Genomic DNA, 7,117 nt, shown 5'->3' with positions numbered 1-7,117 from the left:
TAACTTCTTCAAAATTTTCCAGAAGATCTGTCCATTAAAAATCAGAAGATTGAATGAGTAAATAAACTCTTGGGGGATCCGCTGGTGCCGTCAGTCTCACCGGATGATCAGGTCTGTTTGGAAAGTGGATATGCTAGATATGTGATTCTTTTTACCAGTAACTTGTGTGGTTAGACGAATCGGAGAAACAAACAACAAGTGAAGTCAGAATTAGATCCTGGTTTGCACTGTTGAAAAATTATGATCGACACAACCGAGGTAATCCGGACGTGGACCCCGTCCGAAGCTCGGGCTATGGGACAGATTTGTGAAAGATAGGTGGAGGCGTCGGTAGGGCTGAGGAAGCAATGTGATTGTAGCAGGACACAGGCAAATTTGAAGAATGAGCAAAAATGTGGCAGATGGAATACAATATTGGTAATTGGACGATAGTGCTTTTTAGCAAAAGGAACAATACTGAACTATTATCTGATGGGGAAGAAGGTTCAAACAACATAAGTACAGAAGGAAATATGAATCATCGGGCAAAACTCACAGAAGGTTAATTTACGGGACGAGCCTGTGTAAAGAAGGCAAATGCAAACTTGGCAATTATTTAGAGTAAAGTGGAAGATGGCTTGTACACGCTGGAATTAAGGAGATTGAGAGGGTATCTAATTGAAACATATAAGATTATTAAGGGATTGGACAAGATAGAGGCAGGAAATATGTTCCAGATGCTGGGAGAGTCCAGTACCAGATGGCATGGTTGGAGAATTAGGGGTAGGCTATTTAGGACAGAGTTAAGGAAAAACTTCTCCCAGAGAGTTGTAGGGGTCTGGAATGCACTGCCTCGGAAGATAGTGGAGGCAAATTCTCTGGATGCTTTCAAGAAGGAGCTAGATAGGTATCTTATGGATAGGGGAATCAAGGGATATGGGGACAAGGCAGGAACAGGGTATTGATAGTAGATAATCATCTCAAAATGGCGGTGCAGACTCGAAGGGCCGAATGGTCTACTTCTGCACCTATTGTCCATTGTCTATATAAGCAAGGAGATGATGCTAGTATTTTTAAGACCCTTGTAGGCCGCACAGAGCATTTGAGACCCATATCTCTGAAAACGTGTGCTGTCGTTGGAGAGAATCCAGAGGATGTTCAAGATGATGATTCCGGGAATGAAGGGGTTAAGATATGAGGAGCGTTTGCCATCCTTGGGCCTGTACTCCTGCACTGACCTAAGTTTAATGAATGCGGGTGGTGGGGTGGCAAATCGCACTGAAACTCACCGAATGAGGGAAAAGTCTAGAAAGGGTGGATGAGGACTGGACTTTTCGTATGGTGGGGGTTGCGATAACAGAGGACACAGCCTCAACACTGAGGAGCGACCTTTCAGTTTCGTTAAAAAGAATCTTATTCAGTCAGAGAGCAGTGAATCTGTGGAATTCTCTGACGGCGGTGAGGGACACGTCTGTGGGTACATTTAAGGCAGAATCCAGAAGCTTGCTGATCAGTCAGGGCATTACAGGATATGCCGAGGAGGCAGGTGCATAGGGTTGAGTGAGAACCGGGATCATCCATGATAGAACGGCAGAACAGACTTGATGGGCTGAATGGCCTAATTCTGCTCCTATGTCTTATTGTCTTATACAGTGAAGAATGACACAAAATACTTGTTACGTTCAGCTGCTATTTCTTTGCTCGATCGGCAGCATCATCTTCCAGCGGTACAATATCAACTCGCCCTCTTTTACTATTTATATGTATGAACAGCTCTTGATAACTGATATTATTGGCTCACTTACTTTAATTTTTCATCTTGTCTCTCCTGTGTGTCTTTTTTTTCGTTGTCTCCTGTTGGTTACGTAATTTCCAATCCTCTCACTTCTGACTGTTTTCTTGCTATATTACATGATCCCGCCTTTATTTTATCAAAAACAGGAGAAAATCTGTGGATGCTGGAAATCCAAGCAACACAAACACAAAATGCTGGAGGAACCGAGGTGGCCAGGCAGCATGTATGGGAAATAGTAAACAGTCGACGTTTCGGGCCGACACCCTTCATCGGGACTGGGAAAAAAAAAGATGAGCCGTCAGTGGAAGAAGCGTGGGGCTGAGAGGGATGAAAGAAGCGGTAGATGACAGGTGAAACTGGGAGAATGGGAGTAATGAAGGAAGAATCTTCTCAGGATATAATTTCCTTAACGATTCTGAAAAGTTCATTGATAATTCCTCCACATCTCCTCAGCCACCTCTTTCAGATCTCTGGAGTGTACGCTATCGGTTCCAGATGAACTATTTAACTTCAGACCTTTGTGTTTCCCAAAAACCTTCCCCTGAGTAACGTTACTTTACACATTCTGCCCACTGACATCTGGGACTTCGGTATTCCTGGCAGAGTGATAAGAGTGATGTACAATACGTATTCAGTTCATCTGCCATTCCCATGCACCCCCACCACATTACTACCTCTCCAGCATCATTTTTCAGTGGTCTGATATCCACTTCCGCCTCTCTTTAACACTATATGTACCTGAAGAAAAATATGGCATCCTCTTGAATATTACCAGCTAGCTCACCTATGTATTCCATCATTTCCTTCTTAATTATTTTAGTTCCATTCTGCTGGTTTTTAAATGCTTCCCAATCATCTAACTTCCAAGTAATTTTTGCTCTATGCCCTCTCTTTGGTTTTCATGTTGTGTTTGATTACTCTTATCAGCCAGAGTTTGGTCACCTTACCTTCAGAATTCCACTTCCTCCTTCGGATGTATACATCCTGTGCCTTCCGAATTTCTTCCAGAAATTCCAGCCATTGCTGTTCCGTTTTTACCCTGCAAGTGTTCTTTTCAAATCAATTTTGACCAATTTTTCTCTCGTGCATCTCTAATTCTCTTTATTCCACATCTGACTTTAGTTTCTCCTTCTCTAATGTCAGGATGAATATGATCATATTAAGATCACTTGTCTCTAAGAGTTCCTTGAAATTAAGTGACCGAATTAATTTAGGTTCATTACAACACACAATCCAGAACAGCTGATCCCCAAGTGGGCTCAACCACGAGCTGCTCTAAAAAAGCATCTTGTAGGCATTCTAGGAATTCCTCCTCTTGAGCCAAACACCATCCTAATTTTCCTAATCACCTGCATGACAATCCTCCATGACCATTGTAACATTGCCCTTTTGGCACGCATTTTCTATCTCCCAATGTAATTTGTGGACCACATACTTACTGTTGTTTGGAGGTCTCTGTAGAATTCCCATCAGGGAGTTTATTTATATTTGCTGCTCGTTAATTCAACCCAAGGAGATTCTACACCTTCCAACCCCATGCCAACTCCTTCCAATGATTTTATTTAATATTTTACCAACAGAGCCACACAGCCCCGATAGCAGCTTGTTTTTGGCTTATTCTTTCAAGAAATATATAAGTATCTGGGAAACAAGAGGACCTGCAAACGCTAGAGAACTACACACAAAGTGCTGGAGGGTCTCAGCATATCAGACAGCATCTGAGGATGGGAATCAACATTTCGGGCCAAGACCCTTTATCGGGACTCTTGATTCCCATGTATCTGGGAAAACTTTTGACAAAATTTAGTTCAAGGCTTAAAAAAAAAACCCTGTCAAACAGAGCACAATAGTTATCAAATACAACAAATGCAATAAACACCTTCATCAATACCGACATTGATTGTTCTTTAATAAAAATATCTTGGACACATTTCAATCAGCAAAGTTAAAAGATAAATAGCAACTTTAGAAAAGACTATTTACACACAAACCCACTTAGACTTTGGACAGAAGGAGGAAGAGAAATCATACACATGAAAACAATCACACAACCGTCAGATGAAACTTCCAACAACGTGAACTGACAACAAACATGAACTGGATTCAGCACTCCATGTGTGTATATGCAATCGTTATAAGAAATATAGACCAGAAAACGTACATGAGAAGCCAACTCAGAAAAATGAATCATCACTATCGAAGAAAACATTAACCAGTGGAATGAGTATGACCCTCCATGGGAGACATCCCAACGATCTGAGCAGACTGGATGGTGACAAGGAAGCATCGAGCACCTGACTGAGAGTTGGAAAACTGTTCCCAGAAAGAGAGACATTCCTTGCAGAACTACAGGACAAGGTGGTTAAAATGTAAAAAAAAAATCAAAAAAATACATGAAATACAAACAAACAAGGCAGTAAGTGCACAAAATGCCAAGAGAAACCAGCCACAATCCAACACAAACCAGGATCCTGCAGCAGTTTAACTCAATCGGATTACTTACAAAAGTACAATCAAGTGGCAAATATCATTCACCGAAATATTGCTTTAAAGTACTGATGAATGACCTCCATCACTTCAAAAAGCCACCATAAATTCAAGCGTGATCCAGTTTTAGAGTCAAAATCTTACAAATTACATGATAATCCATACTTTATTTCAGATAGGACAACCCATAATAACCATCCAGATATAACATTACAGGATAAACAAGCAGGAACAACTCCCCCAATAGATAAAACTGTTCCCAACACACACGTGTTCCTCGACCACTGGAGCACCTCACCACAGGTACTGTTTGTGTCATCAGTCAGACAACCAAATTATTTTCTCTGTCAATCAGCTTCCAAATGTTACTGCTCTGTCATTCGTTGCCACGCCTGCTGCTGATTCCCTTCTCCTCATCATACGTTTTTACCCTGATCATCGCCAAGCCCCAAACTCTTCCCTGTGCAGAATTGCCTCTGGTTTCTGACCCTGCTCCGTTGAACATCCGACAGATGGTTCCCCATTCCGCTTTCAGTCTTTAGAGGAAAGTGCGCTTTCAACAACCCTTTAGAAGCAGGAAAAATGACCCATAATGTGGAAATGAGCCATGAATAAGGAGGTTAACTACCAATGTCATTCTTCTTCAACCCAGAGATTTGAGGGGCGAAGAACATCTCAGACAGAACTGCAGTCAGCTCGACTTCTTCAGTCTGCAGGAACTTCAAAGGAAACCTCTTCACCCACAGAGTGGTGACTGCTTGGAAACCATCACCACAGGCAGAGCGAGAGGTGAACAACAGGGGAGGATTTAAAAGGACTCACCTGGAACAGAATCACTGGCAGGGTCCAGCTGGCCTGACTTGACCATCTACTGTACATTAGCAGTGTTATAAATTCAACAGAATCCGAAGACAGAGTTCAAAATAGAACTGATTTATTTGTCTCAGAGCCAGAATATTAATCTCCAGTTCCATTAAAGGTGAATGTGCAGCAGAAGAAACTCCTCCCATGCCCAGTGAACAGGGTGCAGAACTGGGTGTGGTGAGCAGCAGCAATAATTGCAGAGTTCAGCACCGACAGTCAGTCTCAAAGTTGCATTCAGCAAAGGGGATGGACAAATATCCAGTATACAGCTTACTGAAACTTCTTCCTATTGTGAACTACAAGGTTAATGGTGCCATAAGGTTCATTACTGAGAGAATCCCTTTCACACTCACAGCAGGTGAACAATCACTCCCCAGTGTGAACTTAGTGAAGCACATTTGGTGGAGATGACTGAGAGAAACTCTTCCCAAAGTCTGAGCAGGTGATCGGCCTCGAGCCAGTGTGAAATCGCTGGTGTTTCAGTAGGTGAGATGACCATGTGAAAGACTCCTCACATTCAGAGCAAGTGAACAGCTTCTCCCCAATGTGAACTCTCTGATGACTCTGTAGATTGGATGATTGACTGAATTCCTTCCCACAGTCTGAGCAGGTGAACGGCCGCTCCCCAATTTGAACTGTCTGGTGCGTAATAGGGAGGATGACAGAGTAAATCCCTTCCCACAGACTGAGCAGGTGAACGGCTTCTCCCCAGTGTGAACTTGCTGGTGAGGCATTACATTAGATGACCGAATAAATCTTTCTCCACAAGTTCAGCAGATGACCAGCCTCCGTTCAGTGTAACTGACTGGTGTGTCCACAGGAGGGAGGACAGACTGAATCCCTTCCCACACACAGCACAGGTGAATGGGCTTGCCCCAGTGTGAACTCGCTGATGTACCTTCAGATGAGATGACCGAGTGAATTAACTCCTATTGTCTGAGCAGGTTAATGGCCTCTCCTCTATGTAAAATGATGTGCGTGCCAGTCAGTCAGATGACCTAGTGAATCTCTCCCCATAGCCTGAGCAGGAAGGATGGTTGATTGGATCCCTTGCTCCACTTCTTAAATATCCAGACAGAGGCAGCACAACTGGTTTGTTGTGTTTTAATTCCCACAGAAAAATTCCTGGTCAGATTTAAACTGTAAAAAGATATACAAAATCCATCAGTGAGTGAAGGACAACATTTCAGATGAGATCACTTGAGAGTCAGAGAAGAACTATCAAATGTATATTTCAATAAAAGTACAAAGAAAGGAATATGCACTGTCAAAATCATGTAGAGTATACCACTGAGCTAATATAAAAAAGGAACCACAACTCCTCTTGACAATTCATAGAAAAAAGTCTCAAAACTTCTATTATTGAGAAAGAAAAAAGCATCACTTCCCAGTATTTCCTTCTTTCGGCAAAAATCTCAGGAGCAAAATCTTCCACCATACCAATTTCAGTTGAATTGTAGATTAGTTGTCCTCTTTTTCTCGCCTCTCGGAGTATAGCTTTTTTGCTTGTATAACAATGCAAGAAAAGTATGAGTGGTCGTGGACGTAATTCAGATAAACGCCGAAATCTCGGAATTCTATGTGCTCTGTCGAGTAAAGGGTTCACTTCAAGGATCTCACTAAACAGTGAATGCAGCATATCTCAGAAGAAATTTAACAGGTCACCAGTTTCAGTATTTTCAGGCAAACCCGAAAATTCTTCCAGCGCGCTCTGCTGTCTAAATCAACCATTTTTTTTCTCTTTGTTCTTGATAATTCCAATGTGACTTCATTAACTTTCTTTTCCATAGACGACATCTTCAATTCTTGTTTGTTAACTGTTATTGTTCCCTCTCAATTCGATGGGTAGTCTGTTTGAGCATCTGAAAGGTGTTTCAGGAAAGGTCTTGCCGCTTCTCAATTCAAAACCAGATCGACTTCCTGCCATCATGATTAAATCTTAAATCCTTTAACAAAAATAATGAAATTGAAAGTCCAAATTCTTCAGAGATT

This window comes from Hypanus sabinus, unplaced genomic scaffold (assembly GCF_030144855.1).
Source record: "Hypanus sabinus isolate sHypSab1 unplaced genomic scaffold, sHypSab1.hap1 scaffold_806, whole genome shotgun sequence".
Classification (NCBI taxonomy): domain Eukaryota; kingdom Metazoa; phylum Chordata; class Chondrichthyes; order Myliobatiformes; family Dasyatidae; genus Hypanus; species Hypanus sabinus.
This window is presented reverse-complemented; position numbering follows the sequence as displayed.